This window comes from Bufo bufo, chromosome 1 (genome assembly GCF_905171765.1).
Source record: "Bufo bufo chromosome 1, aBufBuf1.1, whole genome shotgun sequence".
NCBI classification, from domain to species: domain Eukaryota; kingdom Metazoa; phylum Chordata; class Amphibia; order Anura; family Bufonidae; genus Bufo; species Bufo bufo.
Window position 1 is genome coordinate 25,931,303 of NC_053389.1, and position 12,014 is coordinate 25,943,316.

A 12,014-nucleotide genomic window follows, 5' to 3' on the forward strand; every position below is an offset into this window, starting at 1 on the left:
AGTCGTGACATGTAGGCCCTCACTTCAATGTTTTATGGGGTTTTCTCACCTTCAGGCCCTCACCTTTAATATTTTATATGTCTGCTCAGCTGTAGGCCCTCACTACAATGTAGTGTAAGGGTTTGCTCACCATAAGGCCCTCACTACAATGTTTTATGGGGTTTGCTCACCTGTAGGCTCTCACCTCCAATGTTTCATAAGGTTTGCTCAGCTGTAGGCCCTTACTCCAAAGTTTTATACGGTCTGCTAACCTGTAGGCCCTCACTCCAATGTTTCATATGGTCTTCTCAGCTGTATGCCCTCACTACAATGTTTTATGGGGTTTTCTCACCTTCATGCCCTCACCGCCAATGTTTCCTATGGTCTGCTGAGCTGTAGGCCCTCACTTTCAATGTTTTATACGGTTTGCTCAGCTGTAGGCCCTCACTACAATGTTTTATGGGGTTTGTTCACCATTAGGCCTTCACTACAATGTTTTATGGGTTTCGCTCACCTGTAGGCCCACACCTCCAATGTTTCATATGGTCTGCTCAGCTGTAGGCCCTCACTCCAATGTTTCATACTGTCTGCTCAGCTGTAGGCCCTCACCTCCAATGTTTCATACGGTTTGCTCAGCTGTAGGCCCTCACTACAATGTTTTATGGGGGTTCGCTCATCTGTAGGCCCTCACCTTTAATGTTTCATACGGTCTGCTCAGCTGTAGGCCCTCACCTCCACTGTTTCATACGTCTGCTCAGCTGTAGCTGTAGGCCCTCACTACAATGTTTTATGGGGTTTGCTTACCTTCAGGCCCTCACCTCCAATGTTTCATACGGTATGCTCAGCTGTAGGCCCTCACTACAATGTTTTATTGGGTTTTCTCACCTTCAGGCCCTCACCTCCAATGTTTCATATGGTCTGCTGAGCTGTAAGCCCTCACCTCCAATGTTTCATACGGTATGCTCAGCTGTAGGCCCTCACTACAATGTTTTATTGGGTTTTCTCACCTTCAGGCCCTCACCTCCAATGTTTCATATGGTCTGCTGAGCTGTAGGCCCTCACCTCCAATGTTTCCTATGGTCTGCTTAGCTGTAGGCCCTCCCTACAATGTTTTATGTGGTTTGGTCACCATAAGTCCCTCACCTCCAATGTTTCATACGTCTGCTCAGCTGTAGGCCCTCACTAGAATGTTTTATGGGGTTTGCTCACCTTCAGCCCCTCACCTCCAATGTTTCGTATGGTTTGCTCACCTGTAGGCCCTCACTCCAATGTTTCATACGGTCTGCTCAGCTGTAGGCCCTCACTACAAAGTTTTATGGGGTTTGCTCACCATAAGGCCCTCACCGCCAATGTTTTATACTTCTGCTCAGCTGTAGGCCTCACTACAATGTTTTATGGGGTTTGCTCACCTGTAGGCCCTTACCTCCACTGTTTCATACGGTCTGCTCAGCTGTAGGACCTCACCTTCATTGTTTTATGGGGTTTGCTCACCTTCAAGCCCTCACCTCCAATGTTTCATATGGTCTGCTCAGCTGTAAGCCCTCACCACCAATGTTTCATATGGTCTGCTCAGCTGTAGGTTCTCACTGCAATGTTTTGAGGTTTGCTTACCTTCAGGCCCTCAATCCTAATGTTTAAGATGGTCAGCTGAGCAGCGGGCCCTCACCTGTAATGTTTTACAGGGTAACCAGCAGGCCCTTGCTCCTAATGTTTTTTGAGGGTCAGCAGCAGGCTATTATTAATATTTTTTAAAGGGTGTGTATGATGCTCTCCTTTATGTGTAATAAAAGGTGCATTGGAGTGCCTGTTCCTTGTAATTTTTGGCAGGCCTTTTACTTAGTGCATAGGCTGTATGAGTGTAGGAGTCCTACTACCTGAACAATTGTAGCACCATGCGAATGAGGCCCTCCTTTATGAGATATAGAGGCTGTATTTCTTTTTCCTTGTAATTTTTGGCAGCACTTACACTTTATATACAATTGAATCTACAGGAAAGAATGTTTCCTAACAATTTTTCCTCTAAAAAGGATTTTTTTTTTTTGTCGGGGCGGGGTTTTGGGCTTTTTTTTTTGTCAGTTTGTAGAAGTGGAGTACAACTCGGACAACATGGTTCCCAGCAGCGACATTGATGTCCAAGATGCATCCAGACATGGTCCCCCTACTGTTCCTGATCGATTTCAGAGGTGTTTCCATCACTTTCAGACCTTTTCTTATGAACCAGGCACCCTCCCCTCATCTGAGCAGGGGGTGCCTGGTCGCCTCCCATTGACTTCCATTATACTCGGGTGCTCGGCCGAGCGCATGAATATCGCGATGTGTTCGGACCGAACACACGAACACTTTGGTGCTCGCTCATCACTAATATTTATACATAGTAATTAGATCTCCCCTCTTTTTTCTAAAGTGAATAATCCTAATTTTGATAATCTTTCAGGTTACTGTAGTTGCCCCATTCAATTTATTACTTTAGTTACCATCCTCTGGACCCTCTCCAGCTCTGCTATGTCTGCCTTGTTCACAGGAGCCCAGAACAGTACACAGTACTCCATGTGTGGTCTGACTAGCGATTTGTAAAGTGGTAGGACTATGTTCTTATCACAGACATCTATGCCCTTTTTGATGCAACCAATTATCTTATTGGTTTTAATACCAAGTCCAGTATTGCCGTCCCTCTATTCGAGTCCTGAACCAGTTGGGAGAGGTAATTGTCTTTGGTTATTGCCAAGAATCTGTTTCCTTTATGGGATGTACAGCTTTCAGTTTCCCAGTCTATATTTGGGTAGTTGAAGTCCCCCATAATAACCACCTTATTATGATTTGCTGCCTTGTCTATCTCGTTTAGTAGATTTTCTGTGGACTCTGGTATATTAGGTGGTTATATTAGTGAGTAAAATAAAGTAATAAGTAATATTATTATTTATTATTAAAGCGCCATTAATTTCATGGCCCTGAACATATGAAAAGGGGTGCACATACATAATGCAGACAATTGCATTGAGCATGAACAAGACAAGTTACAAACTGGTACAGAAGAAGAGAGGACCCTGTCCTTCGCGAACGAGGTATGGAGGAATCTACGAGGTATGGAGGAAGGACACAGTAGGTGAGGGTAAAGATGGTCATGGAGGTATAGCAGCAGCAGGGCAACTGGTTGTAGGCTTGTCTGAAGATGTGGGTTTTTAGGTTTCTTTTGAGGGATTTCATTGTAGGTGAGAGTCTGATATATTGGGGTAGGGAGTTCCAATGTATGGGGGAAGCACAGAAGAAACCTTGGAGGCGATTGTGGGAAGAGGTGATAAGAGGAAAGGAGAGAAAGAGGTCTTTTGGGGATTGGAGATTATGTGTGGGGATGTATCGGGAAAGTAGCTCAGAGATGCATGGAGGGGACAGGTTGTGGACGGCTTACATATTTGTTAGAATTTTAAACTGAATTTGATGGGCAATGGGGAGCCAGTGAAGTGATTGGCAGAGGAGTGTCATGCCCCACTTTGATGATGTGCGGAGGTCAGCCAGGATAGCAGCACGAGTTTAATGTTGTTTTGGAGCCGTGCTGGATCCGCCTCATCAGGTGCACTGGGTGGGGTCTTTAGTTTAAATAGCACACTGCCCAGTGTCCTGAGTGGATTATACAGTTCATTCTGGTCTGGGAAGCTTGGAGGGAAGGTTGGCTGTCAGTTCCTGCTCTCTGAGATAAGTGTCATTTCTAGTTCGGTTGTTTGTGTCTTCTATTCCATCCAGGTTCTGTGTGAGCAGACTGCTCCTATCTCCCACTTCACCATCTTAGGGAGTTCAGGGTTTTGTTAGCCCAGGCTGGAGGACACTAGCACACCTACCATCTAGGTCTGCTGTGGGCTGAGCAGTGCAGGGAAAGAGGTCAGGGATAAGCTAGGAGGTGACCCTTCCCCTGTTTATCGTCCAGAGCCTGGTTGGTGTGTTATCTTTTGTACTAAGTGTACGTCCGCCGTGACAAGGAGTAACAAGGTGAGAGGTGGATAAGTCGTACAGCAGAGTTGAGGATAGATTGGAGGGGTGCGAGAGTGCTAGATGGAATGCCACAGAGGAAAATGTTGCCGTAGTCTAGGCGGGAAATGTTGAGGGCATGTACAAGCATTTTTGCAGACTCAAAGTTGAGGAAAGCGCGAATGCGGGAGATGTTTTTGAGTTGGAGGCGGCAGGTGGTGGAAAGCGCTTGAATGTGCGATCTGAAGGAGAGGGCAAAATCCAAGATCACTCCAAGTCAGTGGACTTGGTTGACTGGGCAGAGTGTGCAGCCATTGATCGTGATAGTTAGGTCTGTTGGGGGGGTTGAACAATATGGGTGAAAGATGATAAATTGTGTTTTATCCATGTTACGTTTTAGAAAGCGAAAGGAGAAGGAGGATATGGAACATAGGCATTGTGGGATTCTGGATAGTAAGGTGGTGATGTCTGGACCAGAGAGGTAGATTTGTGTGTCGTCAGCTTAAAAATGATACTGAAAGCCATGGGACTCTATGATAAGATAGATAGAGAAGAGAAGAGCAGTGGTCCTAGGACAGAGCCTTGCGGGACACCAACAGAGAGGAAATGAGACGAAGTGGTGTGAGAGTGGGAGACGCTAACTGTCTGGTCTGTGAAGTATGAGGTGATCCAGGAGAGGGACAGGTCGGTGATGCCAAGAGATGAGAGAATTTTTAACAGAAGGGAGTGGTCAACCGTGTCAAAGGCAGAGGACAGGTCAAGGAGGAGGAGGATAGAGTAATGTTTTTTGGTTTTGGCTGTTAGCAGGTCGTTGGTGACTTTTGGTAAGGCCAGTTGAGTGGTGGGGTTGAGGTGGGATGGGATTGGTTCAAGTATACAGGTGGTGAGATGTGATCTAGAGAGTAGGTTGGAAAGTTGTTGTTCTGTAATGGTGGAGAAGCAGGTTTTGGGAGAAGAGGACTGAGTAGTTGTGTAGAGGGTCTGTGGCGACTGTGCACTGAAGTTTTCTCTAATGTTGATTATCTTTTGTTTGAAGTATGTGGAAAAGTCCTCAGCTGAGATGAGAGGTGAAGGTGGGGGGGTTGGGGGATGGAGAAGAGAGTTAAGTGTTAAAAAGTAGTTTAGGGTTGTGGGAGAGGGAAGTTGAGAGATGAGAAGTAGGCCTATTTTGCATCAGCATGTGAGGATTTGAAAATGAGAAGGTATTACTTATATGTGGTGAAGTGATCCTTAGAATGGAATTTCTTTCATTGCCGCTCAGCAGCAGTGGAAGCTTGTCTGAGCTTTTTGGTCAGGCTGGTGTCAGGGTTGTCTGTTGATTTTCCGGGTTTTGTTGTGTGTGAGGGAGGCAACAGAATACAGACCTGTACTTATTGTGGTGTTATACAGAGTGGTGGCAGCATCTGCGTCCTGGAGGGAACAAATGGTAGAGAGAGGCAGAAGAGTCAGAAAGCAAGTGAAAGTCAAGATGTTTAAAGTTCCTGCGGGGTGTGCTAGTGTGTGGACCGGGGGAGCAGAAGAAGAGACCAGTGAGGAGAAGGTGAGTAGGTTGTGGTCGGATAGGGGAGAGGCGAATTAGAAAGGTTAGACAGGGAGCAGAGGTGGGTAAAAATAAGATCCAGAGTGTGACCATCTCTGTGGGTGGGAGAAGAGGACCACTGCGAGAGGCCGAAGGAGGAGGAGAGTGCTAGAAGCTTGGAGGCGTCTGAATGGCAAGTGTCAATGGGGATGTTGAAGTCACCCATGATGATAGTGGGGATGTCAGCAGAAAGAAAGTGTAGGAGCCAGGTGTTGAAGTGGTCAAGATAAATGGTGGCTGGGCCTGGGGGGCAGTAAATGACAGCTACTTTGGTAGGTTGGAGGGACAGTAGATGCAAACAGAGTGTACTTCAAATGAAGTGAGCTTAATGGAGGGTGCCAGAGGAGTTGGGCTGTAGGAGCAGTTGTCTGATAGGAGAAGACCAACTTCTCCACCATGTTTGAAGACGGGGCGGGGGGGGGGGGTGAGTGAAATTAAATCCGCTATAGGAGAGAGCAGAGACCATGTAGCTGGGTAAGTCCCACATTCATCGTCTGGCTGATGTCAATGTAGTCAGCCAGTTATCATTCACCATTGAGAGGGGGGGGGTGCTCCACTCTGGAACAAGTGGCCCTGGCCCCCATCTCTCTTAGTGAGACAGCTGCCCAAATACAAGAAAAGGGTTTACCTCCATGAGACAGTAACACTTTATAATACAACTTCTGCTGCTGTTATACAAACAGTCATTTCCTTAAAGGGGTTGTCCCATGAAAAATATTCTACAGTTTTCAAACCAGCACCTGGATCTGATTACTTTTGTAATTCTATGTAATTAAATATTTAGCATAGACAATGAGTAATTCAATAAAATGCATCTTTATAGCACCGCTGTCACGAGGGTGTCGAGGACCACGCCTGACTCCGTTATACCCGGGGTCAGGAAGTCGCAGCGGTTGGCTGCACGCTCTATTTAAGATAGGACTGTTTTCCTTATGGTAGCTTTCTGGGTTTGCTTAGCAAACCCTTTTGGCTCACTCAGGGATCCGTAGCTCCTTCTCCTCAGCTGTTCCTTGTCCAGCACTCCCAGACCTCCTTATATTTCTCTCTCACACTTCTCTGGTTGCCAGAGATAGAGCTTCCTGCCTGGACATCTATTCTGACCTTCTGGAGCTGTGTTGCTGCGTTCGCTGGTAGTTGGTCCAGTACGCTACCCTCCAGATCCCTGTTGGACCTTTTTGGTTTATTGTGGTCGCCCACCTGGGTGTATGTGTTTGTATGTTTTGTCTGTCCTCTCCCTGGTGTTTCCCTCTTAGTGATAGTGGTGTGGACTAGCGATCCCACCGGCCTGTTCACTATCCAGGGCTCATATTAGGGAAAGCCAGGGTTTAGGCACGCGATCGCCGCACGGGTGAGGAACCCGTCTAGGGACGTCAGGGCAGTCAGGTGCCAGCCGCAAGGTGAGTTAGGGGTCACCACCTTTCCCTCTCCCTTGGGCAGGGCTTTCCCTGTTTTCCTCCCTGTGCGTGTCATCGGTCATTACAACCGCCTGCTGTTTTTTTCTTATTATTTCTTTGTCCCGCTCACTGATATGGCCGCACATGCTCAGTTTCATCCTTCAACTGCCTCCTGAGTTGTGATAGGGAGAAGATGGAGACGCCCCCTTAGCTGGAGCTTAAAAGACACGCCCCCTGAGCTGTCAGCTTGATATAAATCTAGCAGAGCAATGAATGGGGAGATCTCTGGATCCATGTGAGGTACAGGGCTGGTTCTAGCTTTGTTAGAAAGAGGTTGTCATGTACTACCGTATTTTTCGTCCCATAAGATGCACCCCCCCCCCCCCCCCCGAAAGTGGGGGGAAAATGCCCCTGCGTCTTATGGGGCGAATGCTGCCATTTTACATCGCAGACTGCGATGTATCAGCTGGAGGGGGAGGGAAGCATGCAAATGCGGCGGGCCGGTGCGATCACTGTACTCCGGCCCCGCCGCTCACTCACTTCCTTAATGCCTAAACCTTTAATAATAATACCTTTAATTGAAGTTTCGATCCCCAGCCCCATCTGTACTACTTACTAAATGTCCTGTAGCAGGCAGAGCAGGGTGGGCGGCCGGCCGTAACTCACTGACGTCACATGCCTGCGCCGCCTACTTCATTCATAAAGTAGGCGGCGCAGGCACGTGATGTCAGTAAGTTACGCCCGCCCGCCCGCCCTGCTCGCTACAGGACATTTAGTAAGTAGCACAGATGGGGCTGGGGATCGGAACTACCGGCCCCTCCTCCCTCCCCCGTCCCACAGGTTTAGCTCCGGTATATTAGGGCATCTGTGGATGCGACTATTATGGGGTGGGGGATATGTGGATGGCACTGTTATGGGGTGGGGGATCTGTGGGTGACACATATATAGCAGTGCCATCCACAGATCTCCCCCCCATAACAGTGCCCCCCTCAGATCCCCCATAACAGTGCCCCCCTCAGATCCCCCATAACAGTGCCCCCCTCAGATCCCCCATAACAGTGCCCCCCTCAGATCCCCCATAACAGTGCCCCCCTCAGATCCCCCCCATAACAGTGCCATCCACAGATCCCCCCCATAACAGTGCCATCCACAGATCCCCCCATAACAGTGCCATCCACAGATCCCCCATAACAGTGCCATCCACAGACCCCCCCCATGACAGTGCCATCCACAGATCCCCCATAACAGTGCCATCCACAGACCCCCCCATGACAGTGCCATCCACAGATCCCCCATAGTAGTGTCATGCACAGACCACCATTAGTTCAAAACCCAACAAAAGCACACCTTTTGGTTAAAAATATTTTTTTTCTTATTTTCCTCCTCAAAAACTAGGTGCATCTTATGGGCCAGTGCATCTTATAGGGTGAAAAATACGGTATATGATGTCTGATTTTCATTTTTTATATAAGTCATAGGATAATCCCTTTAAAGGGAACACGTAATCAGAAAATGGCTTACTGTTTAAAGCAGAGATCAGAAATCTTCGGCACTCCAGCTGTTCTGAAACTATAACTCCCCGAGTGCTCCATTCACTGCTGTGGGAGTTAGAAGAACAGCAGAGTATGTTTGCATGCTGGGAGTTGTAGATTCACGGCAGCTGGAGTGCCAAAGGCTGCTGATCCCTGGCTTAACCAACTCAGCTCCCCTAGCTTAAAGAGGACCTTTCACCTTGAAAAACATTGTGAACTAAGTATGCTGCCATGGAGAGCGGCGCCCAGGGATCTCACTGCACTTACTATTACCCCTGGGCGCCGCTCTGTTCTCCCGTTATAGGCTCCGGTATGTTCTCTCACTAAGTTATAGTAGGCGGTGTCTGCCCTTGTCCTGTGGGCGTCTCCTTCTCCTAGGCTGCAGCGCTGGCCAATCGCAGCGCACAGCTCACAGCCTGGGAGGTTTTTTTCTCCCAGGCTGTGAGCTGTGCGCTGCGATTGGCCAGCGCTGCAGCCTAGGAGAAGGAGACGCCCACAGGACAAGGGCAGACACCGCCTACTATAACTTAGTGAGAGAACATACCGGAGCCTATAACGGGAGAACGGAGCGGCGCCCAGGGGTAATAGTAAGTGCAGTGAGATCCCTGGGCGCCGCTCTCCGTGGCAGCATACTTAGTTCACAATGTTTTTCAAGGTGAAAGGTCCTCTTTAAACACCCTTAACCACTTCCCATCTGGGCCCTTTGCCCCCTTCCTGACCAGGCCAAATTTTGCAAAACTGACATATCTCACTTTATGTGGTAATAACTTTGGAACGCCTTTATTTATCCAAGTCATTCAGAGATTGTTTTCTCGTGACACATTGTACTTCATGATAGTCATAAATTTCAGTCAAAATATTTCACCTTTATTTATGAAAAAATCCCAAATTTACCCAAAAATTTAAAAAATTCGCAATTTTCTAAATTTCAATTTCTCTGCTTTTAAAACAGAAAGTGATACCTCATAAAATATTTATTACTTAACATTCCCCATATGTCTACTTTATGTTGGTATCATTTTGGAAATGTCATTTTATTTTTTTAGGACGTTAGAAGGCTTAGAAGTTTAGAAGCAATTCTTCAAATTTTTAAGAAAATTGCCAAAACCCACTTTTTAAGGACCAGTTCAGGTATGAAGTCACTTTGTGGGGCCTACATAGTGGATACCCCCATAAATGACCCCATTGTAGAAACTACACCCCTCAAGGTATTCAAAACCGATTTTACAAACTTTGTTAACCCTTTAGGCGTTCCACAAGAATTAAAGGAAAATGGAGATCAAATTTTTAAATTTCACTTTTTTGGCAGATTTTCCATTTTAATCAATTTTTTTCTTTAACACATCGATGGTTAACAGCCAAACAAAACTCAATATTTATTACCCAGATTCTGCGGTTTACAGAAACACCCCACATGTGGTCATAAACTGCTGTATGGGCACACGGCAGGGCGCAGAAGAAAAGGAACTCCACATGGTTTTTAGATGCCATGTCCCATTTGAAGCCCCCTGATGCACCCTTACAGTAGAAACTCCCAAGAAGTGACCCCATTTTGGAAACTAGGGGATAAGGTGCCAGTTTTATTAGTACTATTTTTGGGTACATATGATTTTTTGATCATTCATTATAACACTTTATGGGGCAAGGTGACCAAAAAATTGGTTGTTTTAGCACAGTTTCTATTTATTTATTTTTACAGCGTTCACCTGAGGGGTTCAGTCAAGTGACATTTTTATAGAGCAGATTGTTACGGACGTGGCGATACCTAATATGTATACTTTTTCTCATTTATTAAAGTTTTACACAATAATAGCATTTTTTAAACCCAAAAAATATGTTTTAATGTGTCCATGTTCTGAGAGCTATAGTTTTTTTATTTTTTGAGAGATTTTCTTATGTAGGGGCTCATTTTTTGCGGGATGAGGTGACGGTTTTATTGGTACCATTTTGTGGGACATACGCGTTTTTGATCACTTGGTGTTGCACCTTTTGTGATGCAAGGTGACAAAAATTGCTTGTTTTGACACAGTTTTTTTTTTTTTTTTTTTTACGGTGTTCATCCGAGGGGTTAGGTCATGTGATATTTTTATAGAGCTGGTTTTTACGGACGCGGCAATATCTAATATGTATACTTTTTTTTATTTGTTTCACTTTAACACAATAATAGCATTTTTGAAACCAAAAAAATGATGTTTTAGTGTCTCCATGTTCTAAGACCTATAGTTTTTTTATTTTTTGAGAGATTTTCTTATGTAGGGGCTCATTTTTTGCGGGATGAGGTGACGGTTTTATTGGTACTATTTTGTGGGACATACGCGTTTTTGATCACTTAGTGTTGCACCTTTTGTGATGCAAGGTGACAAAAATTGCTTGTTTTGACGTTTTTTTTTTTTTTTTTTTTACGGTGTTCACCCGAGGGGTTAGGTCATGTGATATTTTTATAGAGATGGTTTTTACGGACGCGGCAATACTAAATATGTCTATTTTATTTTATTTTTTCTATTTTTAATTTTTTTTTTTATTCCTTACTTGGGATTTTTTTTTTTTTTTTACATGTGAAACTTTTTTTTATTTTATTTTTTCAACCCTTTATTTTATTTTTATTTTATTTTACACTTTTCGTCCCCCATAAGGTCATACAAGACCTCTTGGGGACATTTGCTTCACTTTTTCATTTTTTTTTCACATTTGATTTCTCCTGTAACTGGGGCTGACATAGTAGCCCCAGTTACAGGACAAATGCACCCCTATAGAGGCTGTACAGCAGCAATCCAGCGCTGTACAGCCTCAGTGCAGGGCTGATCGAGGTCTCTGAGAGACCTCACACAGCCCCTGCACTCTCCGGTCACATGACCGCCGGGCCGGAACAGGAAGCGCACAGCGCTTCCTGCTCTGCAGACACAGCGCTCGGTGAGCGCTGTGTCTGCAGCGATCGTGAAGGCAGGGACACCTGGGAACTGTCCCTGCCTTGTGTTAGGGTTGCCCTGCTGTCACTGACAGCGGGCAACCCGATCAGCAGCTGCACGATTAGCGTGCAGCTGCTGTTTTTGAAAAGACGTTTTAAAACGTGCATTAGGAGATAGACGTCCACCCATAGGACGTTTATATCCTATGGGCGGACGTGAAGCGGTTAATGACCAGACCACTTTTTACAATTCTGTACTACACTAATTTCACGGTTTATTGAGCGGTCATACAACTTACCACCCAAATGAATTTTACCTCCTTTTCTTCTCACTAATAGAGCTTTCATTTGGTGGTATTTCATTGCTGCTGACATTTTTAACTTTTTTTGTTATTAATCGAAATTGACAGAATTTTTTGCAAAAAAATGAAATTTTGCACTTTCAGTTGTAATTTTTTTTTTTTAAAACTACATCTCTATATAAATTTTTCTCTAAATTTATTGTTCTACATGTCTTTGATCAAAAAATGCAATAACTGTATATTTATTGGTTTGCGCAAAAGTTATAGCGTTTACAAACTATGGTACAAAAATGTGAATTTCCGCATTTTGAAGCAGCTCTGACTTTCTGAGCACCTGTCATGTTTCCTGAGGTTCTACAATGC